We start from the raw sequence: 16,382 nt of genomic DNA on the forward strand, positions 1-16,382 counted from the left end.
CTCGGTTTCACAGGAAAATATGAAGAACTAGTGGACCTTATGGAAAGGAGGAAATGAATGATCCTGGGGCTGCGTCAAACCCAATGGAGAGGGAAAGGAATGAAAAAATTAAGAAAACGGTATACACTGTATTGGCATGGAAATGACAGAGATGAGGATTGGTGTTGAATTCATCATGAGTAAAGAACTAGGAGGAGTTGCTGACATTCAGTATGTTAATGAGAGAATAATAAAGGTGACTGTGCATATAGAGAAAGGCAAACTAACTTTTTTACAGGTGTATGCACCTCAAACTGGATGTTGTCAAGAGGATAAGAACCAGTTTCTTGATTTGGAAAAGGTTATTAGTAAAGAGTAATCATTATAGGAGAGCTGAATGCACAGATTGGGATGGATAGACCAGGATACGAGAACGTAGTGGCACCTCTTGGATTTGGTGGATAAAATATGGAAGGTGAACATCTCCTTGACTTCTCTATGAGGAATGGGTTGGCAGTGAAAAATAGTTGGTTCAAGAAGGGACAGAGCCATAAGATAACACGATACAGTTGGGATGGACTACAAAAGACTAATTGATTATGTCATCTCAGATGAAGAAAGGAGCAGAATGATAACAGATGTCAGAGTAATACCCAGCAAGAGCATCGACAGTGACCACCGTTTATTAGTAGCGGACATGAGAAACTTCTATGTGTCAAAAGTACAGAACATGAAAATGCCAAAAATCAAAGTATGGGAACTCCAGAAAACAGATCAGAGAACTGAGTATCAGAACCAGCTAAAATCTGTTACCAAGAGATGAAAGGAAAAATAGAGAGGCAGAATGGACCAGACTGACACATTGGTTAAGGAAGCAACTGAAGTTTGTGGAAAGATAAGTATGAAAACAAGGGAGAAGGAAACACCGTGGTGGAATGAAAGAGTGAGAGCAGCAATCAGGGAAAGAAATCTCTTGCAGAAAGAAAGGGATCGGGAGAGAAATAAATTGGATCTCCCTAGAGACGAGGCAAAAATCAGAAATCTCGAACAGTTATACCGAAACAAGAAACTGAATGTTAAAAGATTAGTTACAGAAGAAAAAACCAAGGCATGGAATACATTCACTCAAGAAACTGGAGGAAGACAGCAGAGGCAATAAGAAACTACTGTATAGTGTTATCAGAGGTAAAAGGAAACTAATGAATACCATAAAGGCACTTGAAGATGGAAATGGAAAACTAATTAAGATGGTGCTGGTGATTATTGTTTTAAGAGGAAGTACAACTTGGCAACCATCCTCTATATAACACTAATCAGAGGGAAAATAGAAGGGATCCGACACTTCGAAAAATGAAGATATCGGCCAAAGGAAGATGAGGGCCACGAAGGGCATGAAAATGAAAGACTCCCTAGCCCTCGCAAACCTAATAGCGTCGGGGTCGGAAAAGAACAAGAGTTGACCAAGGGAGGTCGGATAGGATAAGTGAAAGTGAGGAGCCTTGCACAAGTAACTGGAAGCAATGCCAGGACTCAGCTAAGGGCCCCGCGGTCGCCAACCCACGCTCCAAAGTTCAGAGCCCCTGGGGCCCCTTTTAGTTGCCTCTTACGACAGGCAGGGGATACCGTGGGTGTTATTCTACCGCCCCCCCCCCACAGGGGTAACTAATTAAGACAGAAAGTGACACTAGAGAAGTCCTGATGAACCATTTCAACCACCTATTGAATAGACCGCCGTGCGCGTAGAGGCGCGCGGCTGTGAGCTTGCATCCGGGAGATAGTAGGTTCGAATCCCACTATCGGCAGCCCTGAAGATGGTTTTCCGTGGTTTTCCATTTTCACACCAGGCAAATGCTGGGGCTGTACCTTAATTAAGGCCACGGCCGCTTCCTTCCAACTCCTAGGCCTTTCCTATCCCATCGTCGCCATAAGACCTATCTGTGTCGGTGCGACGTAAAACCCCCTAGCCTTGAATAGACCAGTTCAAGAACAAAATACAGAACTGGAAATCCCAGCCTGCAATGAAGAACCTCCCATCACCTGGACAGAAACTGAGACAGCCTTAAAATCTATATCTGAAGGAAAAATCTTCGGGTGCAGATGAAGTGAATGCGGACATGATAAAGGCAGCAGGCATCCAGGGTATACAGACAGAGTACTAAATGCTGTATGGACGGACAACAAAATACCTGCAGATTGGAGCAAGGGTGTTGTAATTCCCCTATTTAAGAAAGGCAGCAGACTGAAACCCACCAACTATGGAGGAATAACCCTGCTGTGTCATGGGCTAAAAATTCTATAGAAGATCATAGGAGTTTCAGATCCATCATTGAACCACAGTTAGAGGAGCAATATGGATTCAAAATAACAGATCAACAACGGATCTAATTTTTAGCACCTGCATGCTGGTGGAAAAGTATTGGGAGAAAGAAATGAACCTGGTCATTGTATTCCTGGATATAGAAAAGGCCTTTGATAGTGTTATAAGATATAAGATCTGGGAGTGCCTGAAGGACTGGTAAGGAAAATTCAGATGTTGTCCAGACTACTATTCTGTGTACAAATTGGGGAAGGTCGATCATCATGGTTTGAGATTAGTGATGGGCAGTCTGAGACGAGGACTCGAGAGTTCTCGAGAGCGTTGTCCCCGCCTTGTGCGGCGAGCAGCGTATCGGAGGCCTACAGGTAGTCGGAGCTGAATGTTGTTTTTGCCGAGTATGCGAATAGCCAACCACGATCCTTCTCCATTTCGTAAATACGTATCAACAAGCGACTAGGGCGTTCATTTCGACCGAGGTCTATCTTGACGCAGTATTCTGGCATTGTATGCACTGGTAGGTACACGAATGAGTGGTTTAAGTAGAGAACTTGACGGCCACTGTAGGTACACGTAACTGGATACTAGAGGCGTGCATTGGATGCGCCCTGCTGCATATACAACCACCATTACGCATGAGTGGAATGTGTAGTCTAAAATGCTTGAGTTTGCTCCAATTCTTTCGACAGGTAGGTGTGCATCGTTATCAGACCCCACATGCAATAACATAGTACTACTGCTTATGTTTACCGATATTTTGGTGACGAAGGAAATAATTCTTTACAATGTTATAGAATATTCGCGTCAAAATTAGGTACTTCGATATATTACTGTGCAATGTGAAATTGTGTCTAGTTGTACGCGACAACTTTGAAGACGATGTCCGAAACGCAACGTAAGTGCTGGATGTCTGTTATTTTGAAGAGATGTCACATAGCACAGCCCACTGTGTTGCTTGTTCAAGAGAAGTAAAATACGTCGGCAGAAATACTTCTGGGATGATCCGGCACTACAAACTCATTATATCAATGAAGAGGAATCGTCACAGAACACCTACGGCCCGGTCTGCATCACAAGACGCTACCCCGTTGACTAGTGATGGGCAGTCTGAGACAATATTTCGTAAGACTAGCGCAGACACTTTCTCGCGAGAAATTTCAAGAGATCTCGAGAGCGTTGTCCCCTCATTGTGTGGCGAGAAGCGTGTCGTAGGCCTGCAGGTAGGCGGAGCTGAATGTTGTTTTCGCCGAGTATGCGAATAGCAAACCACGCACCTTCTCCATTCCGTAAATACGTGTCAACAAGTGACTAGCGCGTTCGTTTCTAGCGAGGTCTATTTTGATGCAGTATAACATCATTATAAAGGTTATGCATTCTGGCATTGTATACAGTGGTATTAATAATTTAATATCGTGTGGCTATTTGTAGCCGAGTGCAGCCCTTGTAAGGCAGACCCTCCGATGAGGGTGGGCGGCATCTGCCGTGCGTAGGTAATTGTGGTGGAGGATAGTGTTACGTGTGGTGTGTGAGTTGCAGGGGTGTTGGGGACAGCACAAAAACCCAGACCCCGAGCCATTGGAATTAACCAATGAAGGTTAAAATCCCCGACCCGCTCGGGAATCGAACCCGGGACCCTCTGAACCGAAGGCCAGTACGCTGACAATTCAGCCAACGAGTCGGACTACAATGGTATTGTAAGTACACGAATGAATAGGCTAGGTACAGAAACTGACGGCTACTGTAGGTACACCTACCTGGATACTAGAGGCGTGCATTATTCGAACTCGAAACGAGGCAAGATGAGTCCTACTGTCTATGCAACCACCATTGCGGATGAGTGGAATGTGTAGTCTAAAATGATTGAGTCTGCTCCAATTCTTTCGACAGGTAGGTGTACTGTACATCGTTATCAGATCCCACATTCAATATCATATTATGACCACTGCTTGTATTTACCGATATTTTGGTGACGAAGGAAATAATTCCTTACAATGTTATAGAGTATTCACGTCATATGTACAGTTAGCATAATTACCCAGCAACAACAAGAGTACAACAAGCAATTCCATGGGAAGGAAATATTACAAGAAATACTACTAGTTTAGTATTCTAAATCCAGCATCATACATAAATTCAGTATTTCCAGTGCTTAACACTACCGCTTACAATACTATAGGTGGAACTTATTACTAGCTAAACACTACAAGTTAAAGTTAAAACATAACTACCCAACAACTACAATAACACGAGTACAACAAGCAGTTCCATAGTGAGAAAATATTAGAAGAAATACTACTGGTTTAACACTCTTTAATCCAGCAGAAAATCACCAATTCAGTGTCCGTCATTTACAGCTTTTACTTTATACTAGCACTAATCATTTTCTTAAACGATTTGATACCGGAAGAGAATCTATCAAAGACTGCTGCAGGTAATTTATTCCAATCCCTTATGGTCCTGTTAACAAAATAAAACTTGCCCACATCAGTATGCTGGTTATTATTATAGTGTTAGTGACCATTGCCACCGGGATATTTCCTATTTGCGATGTATTTGTTAATAATAATAATTAGGTGCTTCGGTATATGACAGTGCAATGTGTAGTTGTATCTAGTTGTTCGCGACAACTTGAAGGCTGTCCGAAATGCAACGTAAGTCGTGGATGTCGATTATTTTGAAGAGATGCCACATAGCACAGCTCGCTGTGTTGTTTATTCAAAAGAAGTAAAATACGTCGGCAGAAATACTTCTGGGATGATCTGACACTTAAAAACACATAATATAAATGAAGAAGAATAGTCACAGAACACCCCCGTCCCGGTCTGAATCACAGAAAGCTACCATGTCGACAACGATTGCGAAGCATCCAGGTAGGTTTTCATCCTAATAACAGTTATTAACAAATTATCCGAGTTATTCAGCTAAGAAGTCCACCTGAAATAACTCGTAAACAGTTTAATATACTGGCATTCTGTCTTCACATTCGTTAATGCTACTAAGGAGCTCATTTCTCAACATGCAGTGATTTCCTAGACTTTTGACAAAATTTATCGTTACACACGTTTCTACATGAGAACTGCTGCTGATAATCTATTAAGCTTACACTCGTAGTAACTGGGACGTCGCACAGCTCGCAGCGCACGAGGATCGGTCTCGAGAGCGTTGCCCATCACCTCTGCTGAAAGAATTGGAGCAAAGTCGGGTATTTTATATTACAAGTTCCACTCATGTGCAATGGGGCTTGCATATGTAGCAGAGTACATCTTCCCCGTCTCAAGTTCGAATAATGCACGCCTCTAGTATCCAAGTTGGTGTACATCCTGTCTACAGTTATTCACAAATTATGCAGGATTATTCAGCTAAAATGTCCACCCCAAATAAGTCGTGAACAGTTTAAGATACTGACATTCTGTTTCCCCTTTAGTTAATGGTATTAAGGGGTTCATAGTTGAACATGCAGTACTTTTCCAGGCTTTTGACAAAATGTATTGGCTCACACGTTTTCATAATATGAGAACGTTATTCCGCGCAATAACTGCCAATGATACACTATCAAGTTTACAGTCGTAGTTACTGGTACGTCGCATAGTTTGCAATACAGGAGGATTAGTCTCGAGCAAGAGCGTTGCCCATCACTATTTGAGACCAAGAGTGGAGTTGAGCAAGGAAGTGCACTGTTCCCACTACTATTCATCACTGTTATGGACAATATAATGAAGAACGTCAAGGAAATGTTAGGTGAACTGAATGCAGTGGCCTTTGCTGATGATATGATTTGGGGTGAAACAGAAGAAGTACAGACCAGACTCAACGTATGGAAATCCCAGTTCCAGGAATATAACCTCAACATCAGCGAGACCAAGACCGTGGTATTGGCAGTCAAGAGAGAAGGGCGTCCAGCAAGTGTAAACCTAGGAGATCACCAGCTAAAGTGTGAGGATAGTTTTCCTTACCTTGGGAGTGTAATGTCCAGTGATAATTTGGTCAGAAAGGAAATTACAAACAGAGTGCTAAAGGGATCAGATTTCTACCAACAAGTAAGAAAACTTTTATGGGATGACATGATTTCATAACCAGTCAAACTTTTGATGTTTAACAGCTATTTCATATCAATATTGTCCCATTCAAATTTGGCTCATAATAAGCATTTTATTATGTGTTCTTAATGGCTAATGCAGTGGAACCTTGATTCTCCGTTTTTGGAGGGACGACGAAAATAAAACATACAACACGGGAAAACGGAAAATCTGGGAATGAATTAAAATCATCAACAATTCGGCTAAACATCTCAAAAATGAAATATGTATAATTATAATCTTACAAACACTCCCAAACCAAACTACAGCCCCAGTGGGCCTTTGCCTGCCAAGCGATCGCTACTCAATCCGAAGGCCTGCAGATTACGAGGTGACGCATGCTCAGTGTGACGAATCATCTCGGCCGTTATTCCTGGCTCTCTAGACCGGGGACGCCATCGCACCATTAGATAGCTCCTCACATAAAGGTAATCACGTAGGCTGAGTGGACCTGGAACCAGCCCTTATATCCAGGTAAAAATGCCTGACTTGACCGGAAATTGAACCCGGGCCCTCCGGATGAGAGGCAGGCAAGTTAAACCGCGAAATTGGCATCAAACATTAATTACCGGTACACGAGTTCAAAATCTCGATACTATACGTTCAATTTTACAGGGGAAAATTCGTCATTTTCCCGTGAAAACTGAACCAGACCCCAACCGCACGGAAACTGCCCGATAAACAATAAAAACAATAATATCGGCGGAATATAATACGTGGGTACAAAACCATGGACCATGACTGGGAAAGGCCGACAAACTAAGGCCCCGAGCTGGAAATCGGGCTTTTATCTTAGTGTTTATAAAGAGTCCAAATGCTACTTGAATGAAATGCGAATGGTCAAACAACAAGGTTTATTCAATCAAGGCGAATCAAATTAAAAGAAGGTGAATTAAATTAAAACAATAATATTGACTGAAGCAAATACATACGTAGTACTATCGCCGGCGTTTGGATAGTATCCTGGCCATTCACAAACTAACATCCCAACATGTTTCCACATCGTAATTAGAAATTATTCAACGCAATCGCACTGAGGGGTAAAACCTTTCTTTTTTGTTCAAAGACAATTTCTTAGTAATTGCAAAACAGAGCCATGAAGGTCACACTTTCCTGGGGATATGTTATTCTTCGAAAACATATAATTCCATCCACCAGCATATATCTTATCATTTTCTCTTTTTTAACAATCTCCACCTTCGTTGTCCGCCCCCGTATCAAGGAATAAGCAAAGGTAATATATGTCCCGAGAGCTCCAGGAAGTTTAAGAAAAGGTAAACGAGCTCGTTAATCAAAGACCGAACAAAATTAATGACTGTGGTCAAAACATTGCGAAAAACGATGGCAACAAATAAATTAAACGAGTTGGCAATAAAAAGAAATAATATAGTGAGAAGCCAACACGGGTACAAAACTACAAGCCTAGAATCGGCATAAAAAGATAAAATGGAAATGAATAATCGAAATGGGTTATCGATATGACACATGTACTCCAGGGGCGGCTTTTCAGGTGAAGTAGGTGAAGTGCCACTTCACCACTTATTTTTACCATAATGAATTACTTAAATTTATTTTTCTTATGACATTTGTTGGTTTTACGGAAAGAAAATGTTTTATTGTACGGCGTTTGGAGCACGTCATCACCTGATGAGAACCAGGGGAACTCACGAAAGCGCCGGCTGTCGGCCACAGTACGGAGACTGAGTGAAGACGAGAGATTCTGCAGCTGCCTCTACCTCCCAAGTGCTCCCTCCTAGCGCTTGGCCTTGGCGGTTGCCATGACAACCGTGACGTCACCCGCGTACTTTCCACATAGCAGAATATGCTAGTGAAGTTGTCGGAGGATCAGAATGTTTCGTCTTCCGTGCGTCATCCTGTGTGAAGTACGAGTACTTACGTTCGTGCTTCATTCGTAGTGTTGTGCTGTTTTATTTAAACATGTATTCTATTTATGACATAGTGTGTATTTTATTATAAACACCATATATAATGAGACAATGTAAAGAAGTAGAAGAAAGAATGGAGAAAGGAAACATGGAAACTGCTTATGAATTGATTAAGAAACAATTCAGAACAGTCACTGGCCGTAGTAACAGCATATTAAGTTAAAATGGGAAACTGTTGTCTGAGAGTAAAGAAGTGGGAAAAAGATGGAAGCGATATATAGAAACATTATATGAAGATCCTACTGACATAAACGACCTTGAAAATGAAGACAACATTACAAGTGATCAACTGGGACCCTCTTTAACAGTAGAAGAATACCTTAAGGCTGTGAAAGAAGTGAAACCTAATAAAGCGCCAGGATGCGATGAACTAACTGGAGAAATGATACAGAGACTGGATGATGAAACACACGGCTATATTTTTAAACTGATCACGGAAATATATGAAACCGGAGAAATTCCAGAAGATTTTAAAACATCTCTCATAATCCCTCTACCAAATAAACTTGGAACTCTAAAATGTTAAGAACATCGCACCTTGAGTCTTTTGTTGCACATGTCAAAAATATTGACAAGAATAATATGTAACCGAATAAGCAATAAAATTGAACCACACTTGGCTGAAGATCAGTTTGGATTCAGACGAAATAGAGGCACACGGGAAGCTATTCTAACATTACGACAGGTTATAGACAAAATGCTAGAGGTAAGAAAACCTTTGTTTATTGCATTCGTCGATTTAGAAAAAGCTTTTGATAATGTGAAGTGGAATATGTTAATGAAGAGTATGACTAGTGTTGGTCTAGATTTTAGAGATAGACGAATAGTATATGAACTCTATAACAACCAAAGAGGCATCATAAACATAAATGGTGAAGTATGGGAGGGTTATATAAAGAAAGGAGTACGACAGGGATGTAATTTGTCACCAGTGTTGTTCAACCTGTATACTGAGAAAGGCATTGAGGAATGTAAAGAGCAAATGGAAGGGATAAAGGTAAATGGAGTGGAAATCAAAATGATAAGGTTTGTTGATGACATAGCTGTGATAGAGGAGAACGAAGAGAAACTACAAAGTGCATTAATAAAAATTAATAAGATATTGAGAGATAAATATAACATGAAAATTAATACAAAAGACCGAAATTATGGTATGCAACCGCCAACATATTGCAGGCAAGTAAATGTCTCTACCTATTTAGGAAGTAAAATCACTCCAGATGGCAAAAGTTCAGTCGACATAAAGAGCAGAATTGCCCAAGCAAAGATTGCTTATTACAAGAAAAGGATACTACTTACATCAAAGAATTTAAATGTGGAGACTAAGAAGATATTTATTAAGTGCTATGTATGGAGTGTGGCCTTGTATGGCTCTGAAACGTGGACTATTAGTGCATGTGATAAGAAACGTCTGGAAGCATTTGAGATGTGGTGCTGGAGGAGGATGGAAAAAATCTCATGGACAGCAAAACTCACAAATGAAGATGTTCTTCGACGAATAGATGAAAAGAAGATCCTTTAAAGCAACAATAAGAAGGAGAAGAGACCAATTAATTGGCCATCTCTATAGGCACAATGATTTCATAGTTAATGTCAAGGAAGGAATCATTCAAGGTAAAAGAGGAAGAGGAAGATCTAGACTGCAATATGCAAGACAGATCAGAGATGACGTAGGAGCAGGCTCATATGTGGAAATGAAGAGATTAGCGGATTACAGAGAAGAGTGGAGAAGACGAATTGCTGTCAACCCATCTTAGGATTGAGAATTAAGAGAGAGATTTTCACGTTGGAGAAACGAAGATCAGAATGAAGTTCTACGTTTTGATCACCCTACTGAATCACTGCAGATTTGTGCTACAAACGAAGTGAAACATTCCGGTAAATCTTACAATCTTAGTTTCAAACGATCGTGGTTTAAGAAACTTCCATGGTTGTGCTCCTCTCCAGCTCTACAGAAGATGTTTTGTTGGGTCTGCTTGCCTTTTATCAATAAAAATAACGTTTGGAATAAAGAAGGAGTTTCAGCCCTTTTGAACATAATACGTTCTTGACATAAGTACTCAGACTCTGCAGAACATAAAATACAGCAGCTAGATGTGAAGACATTGGAAACAAACCAAAATACGATCTATGATGTCCTGAAGGAAAATGCCAGACTGTATATTGTAATTGTACAGTTCAGTGAAAATGTACATTTAAATAGGCTTTTCCTTCAGTTGGTAATTGATGCAGTGCTGCTCTATTTAAGTAAGCAAGAACTAGCTTTTCGTGGTCATGACGAAACATTAAATTCAATAAATCGTGGTCACGTGCTGGACCCTCCGCCAATCACAAGTACGAGGTACGAGTACAAAACAACAAAAAACAACACGTAATTCCTAAATCTTGTCCGCCTCTGTGGTGTAGTGGTTAGTGTGATTAGCTGCCACCCCGGAGGCCCGGGTTCGATTCCCGACTCTGCCACGAAATTTGAAAAGTGGTACGAGGGCTGAAACGGGGTCCATTCAGCCTCGGGAGGTCAACTGGGTAGAAGTGGGCTCGATTTCCACCTCCGTGGTTTCCCACTTCTCCTCCAGACAAATGCACGGCCGCTTCCTTCCCTCGTCCTTGCCTGTCAATTTCCATCCCTGTTCAGCATAGTAGGTGAGGCCGCCTGGTCATTCTCCCCAGTTGTATCCCAGACCCAATGTCTCACGCTCCAAGACACTTCCCTCCGAGGGAAAAACCAACCCTGGAGAGTAAGCAAATAAAGAAGTTCCTAAATCTGTCGCTCGAAACTGAACGGGTTATAGCTCTTCACCATACTTTACAGCCACGAGCCGCCACCCACGCACTCACCCACACAGGAACGTGCTGGAGGAATACGGAAGTAAGACCGTGTAATCCAAGTATTCCCATCATGACCGCGATTCGTACAAGGCAAGAGTGTTCTCACGATGACACGAAAGGCAGTCACAATCCGATGGTTCATAGCAAGTGTATACCGTACTGTATATGCTGGACCATCTCATAATCAAAAAGCATATCAATCAAGTACCGAGATCACATGCACACAGTCCGTTCATATAACGGAGTAAACACTGCATATCGAAAATAAGAAAAAGCCAATATTAAATATAAGATAACTTACAAACACAGGAGCTTTCAGGGAGTCAACGAATACCTGGAGCTATCAAGGACTCAAACAGAAAATTGAAAGGTAGTTGCTTAAAAACATTGATAAATCAGAAACGCTACCGGTACTCCAATGTGCAGGGAAGCCATTTTTATTGTTGCCCCCAAAAATAACAACTACCATCACAGTCAAGGAGATAAAAGATTCCCAGGTGGCAGGAAGTTTGACCTTCGGCGACCAACACCGAGATGTCCGCCATCTGTCGTACACACATGGTACTATTCAAGACCGACTCCGTTGCGCAAACGACGTGCTTCTCGTGAAGTAGGATTATAGTTCTATCCTCTTTGGTTACAACAGTCCGCAACACTCAGTCTCTTTGTTATAAGCTACGAATACAGTACCGGTACGCGCACGCGTCTCGTTCTCTCTGCACTATACGGTACTAAAATTTAGTCAGAAATGGAGTCGAGCAAGGAGATTACTCTGGACTTAACTAATTAATGATATAATAGAAAGGCCTTGTTTGTGCGATGTCAGAAATGGAGTGGAGCAAGATTACTTTGGATGTCTCATCAAAGGAATACAGATATAAAGCGAAGAAAGCCGGCAGTTTCCAGGAACTCAAAATTATCTAAAATTACTTTTGACATCATTAATGATATAATAGAAAGGCCTTGTTTGTGGGATGAGACATGTTGATGGTGTCACCAGTTAACATTTAACATGTTGTTGCTAAATGTATACAGAGATAAAGCGAACAACCGACAGTTTCCAGGAACTCTAAATTATCTAAAATTATTCCCCGAGTGCATCGAAAAAAAAACTAGCGTCCCTCCGCTCCCAGTACAGTCGAGTACCGTATTAAAAAAAAATCACAAGAGTCGGAAGTCGGGGGGCGGGAGCGGACGAAGTTAATACTTCAAAGAGGTTTGCTTTTGAAGAAATGAGCAGGATGAGGGGAGGAAATGTGTCTAATAAAGCTGCATTTCTAAATCATAAAGGTCTCCACTGATTAACATTTAGCAACAACATGTTAAATGTTAAAGTGTTAAATGTTAACTGGTGACACCATCAACATGTTAAATGTTAAATGTTGAATACGGTACTGTTTCGTTTAACATTGTGTCCACACTTAATAAACATGTTAAACTTTTTCTATATACAGGTAATTCATTATATCAATTTGTGGTAATACATTTAGGGGGTGTCTAGTATTTTCAAACAAGGGCAATGGACTCAGATGAAGAGGATTACCGGGCGAGTTGGCCGTGTGGTCAGGGGCACGCGACTGTGAGCTTGCATCCGGGAGATAGTGGATTCGAATCCCACAGTCGGCAGCCCTGAAGATGGTTTTCCGTGGTTTCCCATTTTCACACCAGGCAAATTCTGGGGCTTACCTTAAGGCCACGGTCGCTTCCTTCCAAATCCTGGGCCTTTTCTATCCCGTCGTCGCCATAAGACCTATCTGTGTCGGTGCGACGTAAAGCCACTAGCAAAAAGAAAAGATGAAAAGGATTTGGCCTTCCTTATTGCCACTGTTGCTTCTTGTTATGATTTAGAAATGCAGTTTTATTAGGCACATGTCCTTCCCTGATCCTGCTCATTGCTTCAAAAGCAAACCCCTTTGAAGTATAAAGTTCGTCCGCACCCGCCCGCCGACTTTTCTGAACGGTTTACAACATTCTTGACTGTACCGGTACGGTACTGAGAGCAGAAGGACGCTAGGTTTTTTTCTTTTTCTTTTCGATGCACTCGCGGGAACAATTATAGATACTTTTGAATTCCTGGAAACTGCCGGCTTTCTTCGCTTTATATCTGTATTCCTTTGATGAGACATAGCACAAACGAGGCCTTTCTATTATATCATTAATTAGTTAAGTCCAGAGTAATCTCCTTGTTCGACTCCATTTTAGTACCGTACCGTGTAGTGCAGAGAGAACGACACATGTGCGCGTTCTGTATTTGAGTTTATAATAAAGAGAATGAATATTGCTGAGTGTTGTAACTATAATCCTACTTCACGAGAAGCACGTCGTTTGCGTCGTCTAGCTATATGTTGACATGGAAACAGCAGGGAAGTTGCCGACACTTTCTCTTTGGTTGCCGAAGCTGTGCCGGCATCTCACGAACAACGAATTGACTTGACATGCTTTCCACCTGGAGCGGAAAACACGCCAACATGTTAAAAGTGTTAACCTCAACATCTGTTCTGGTCTCGCTAACATAATCGTACCGGTATACGATAATATTAAAATACTATATTTGTGTTAAGAAGGAACAGTTTCGACTCCTGCCTGAAAGCACAGTGACTATACAATGCCGTGAGGAAAGTGCCGAAAACCTGTTCGGCAATACAATCAAAAAAAGTAAAAATATAAACGTCTAACCCTGGATATAAGTGCGAACATTTGACGAAACTCATTCCGTCTTCAAGTCGAGCTGTCGAAATGCGCTGTGTCTCCTTACAGTTGCTGTGGCCAGTCTCTGCTTTATGATTTCTGAGATTCTCTAAACAATACCACCCGAATGCGATGCTAAGATGGTCACTTATGCAAGTTCACCGCCGATCGCTTTTCCAGTACACTACTTGCTCTAATTACCGCAATGACGGGGCGTTAACGCCAAGATCCATAAGTATGCCTTAGCCGTCTTTTCGTGAGATAAAGTTAGATTTCTGGATGGTTGATCCGGGAAATAGTTTCTTCGAGGAACGGATAATGTGGGATTTTTACAACGTGATTTAATTACGATGCTCGCGGGACCACGTAATTTGAACGCATTATCCAGGAAAACGTAGTTTCCGGGAACGGATAATCGAGGTTCCACTGTAACATTCTTTCATTGGGAGTGCAGTGTAAAGTTTTATTTGTGAATAGCTGTATTCTCCATCAGAAAGTGGTTTGACCAGTTTCAGAAGAGGGCAGTTTATTGATTTTTCCAGTTCAGCGATCGATAACACGTTAGTCATGTGGCCGACCAGGAATATTTCAAGGTTACTTCCGCGTGTCGAAGTCGTTCAGAACCCGGTAATTTCTAGAATCATTACAGCCTATCACAGTACGTCAAGATAACCAATTATATGGTCAAGAAAGTGCCACACCTCCACGGCTGTGAACATATAAAACTCGATACAAGTGAATAAGACCCCTCTCTTCTATTCTCATTCCGTACTGCTACAGATTTTCATGAGCTCAAGTTAAGTGTCTTCGCCACGATATTTATTCAACGTGCTCATACTTGATAAATTTTCTAAAGCTGTTTATGTCAGTTTCAGCTACCATCGAACTTAAAGAATAAAGAGGACTTTTACAATTCATAATCATCGTCCACACTGCCCCATTCAACCATCCACATTGATTTTAATTATTTTCACTTTTTAAATTCACATAGATTTTAAGAATAACATAGTACTTATGAAGATGTTTTTTAAGAAGATAAATATACTTTGTAATTTCACCTATGCATTGTAATATACCGTAGCTGAAGATGTTCCAAATGGAACAACACATGTGCTGTAAAAGATGAATTAATTTGCTTAAAGCAAGTATAAGTATCAAAAAGGTGAAAATTTACTGTTATTGATTCAATGTGAATAAGATTTGATACGTGAAGTGAAGCTGATTTCTTGCAATAAGCGGTATGTTCCGAGCTGTCAGTGGAGAGATGGCATGGAATGACATTAGTAGACGAATAAGTTTGAGTGGTGTCTTTAAAAGTAGGAAAGATCACAATATGAAGATGAAGCTGGAATTTAAGAGAACAAATTGGGACAAATATTCATTTTCAGGAAGGGGAGTTAGGGATTGGAATAACTTAGCAAGGGAGATGTTCAATAAATTTCCAATTTCTTTGCAATCATTTAAGTAAAAGCTAGGAAAACAACAAGGGAATCTGCTACCTGGGCGACTGTCGTAAATGTAGTTTATGATTGACTGATTGATTGATTGACTGATTGGTCGGTTGGTTGGTTGAGCAAAGAGGATGTATCAGGACGTGCTAGGAGTAAGTGATATTCGGGTAAGGGTAGATAACGAGGAAGATTATTATTAGCATATGGCAAGGGAATTATATCCATAATATACAATATATACACAATAACAAAAACATTGATTCACTTCAGGCATTAGTGTTATCTCTTATATCTGAATGTCCAACTTTTCAATCCACTGTAGTGCTTCCACTGTTGGAGATAGGAAGTCTTCCAAACTACCTGGATAAGCCTGCAGTTGACACTCGCATACAATGTGGGGAATAGTCTGGCGAGGGCTCCACAGTCACATTCTGGGGATGGTACAAAGTTCCACTTATAGAGAGATTATAAAGTGTACTTGAGGACTGTTAGAAAGGCAAGGGCAGAGTCTGGGGTAGGGTTCTTTATCACGAATACCATTGTACGCAACATAGTTTCTGTTAGGCACGTAAATGAGCAAATGATATGGGTTGATTTGGGAATTGGAGGAATTATAACGAGAATTGTCTCAGTGTATTCACCATGTGATGGTGCAGATGAGGATGAAGTTGACAAGTTTTATGAAGCATTGAGTGACATCATGGTCAGGGTTAACAGCAAGGATAGAATAGTGCTAATGGGCGATTTCAATGAGAGAGTTGGAAATGGAACTGAAGGATACGAAAGGGTGATTGGTAAATGTGGGGAAGATATTGTCCCTTTTATTCCTGGTCGGCTCAGCCGGAGAGCGAGAGTCCCAGTTGTGGACCGTTCGCTGTCAGGCTTTGCTTGTTTTAAAAGTGCAGGTAAGACTTAAGGACTGATGACAATTGAAAAAACGAACACTTAAAACTACAGATTTGACATTTATTACAACTAGCACTTCATATAACACAAAATAACAAAATTTAACAATTTAATCTTGATGATATTTGTTCTAATATCTTCTTCCTAGGTTGTCTGAATCTTTACAACTTCCTTCTCAAATCATAACGAAGCC

Source organism: Anabrus simplex, chromosome 8 (assembly GCF_040414725.1).
Source record: "Anabrus simplex isolate iqAnaSimp1 chromosome 8, ASM4041472v1, whole genome shotgun sequence".
Classification (NCBI taxonomy): domain Eukaryota; kingdom Metazoa; phylum Arthropoda; class Insecta; order Orthoptera; family Tettigoniidae; genus Anabrus; species Anabrus simplex.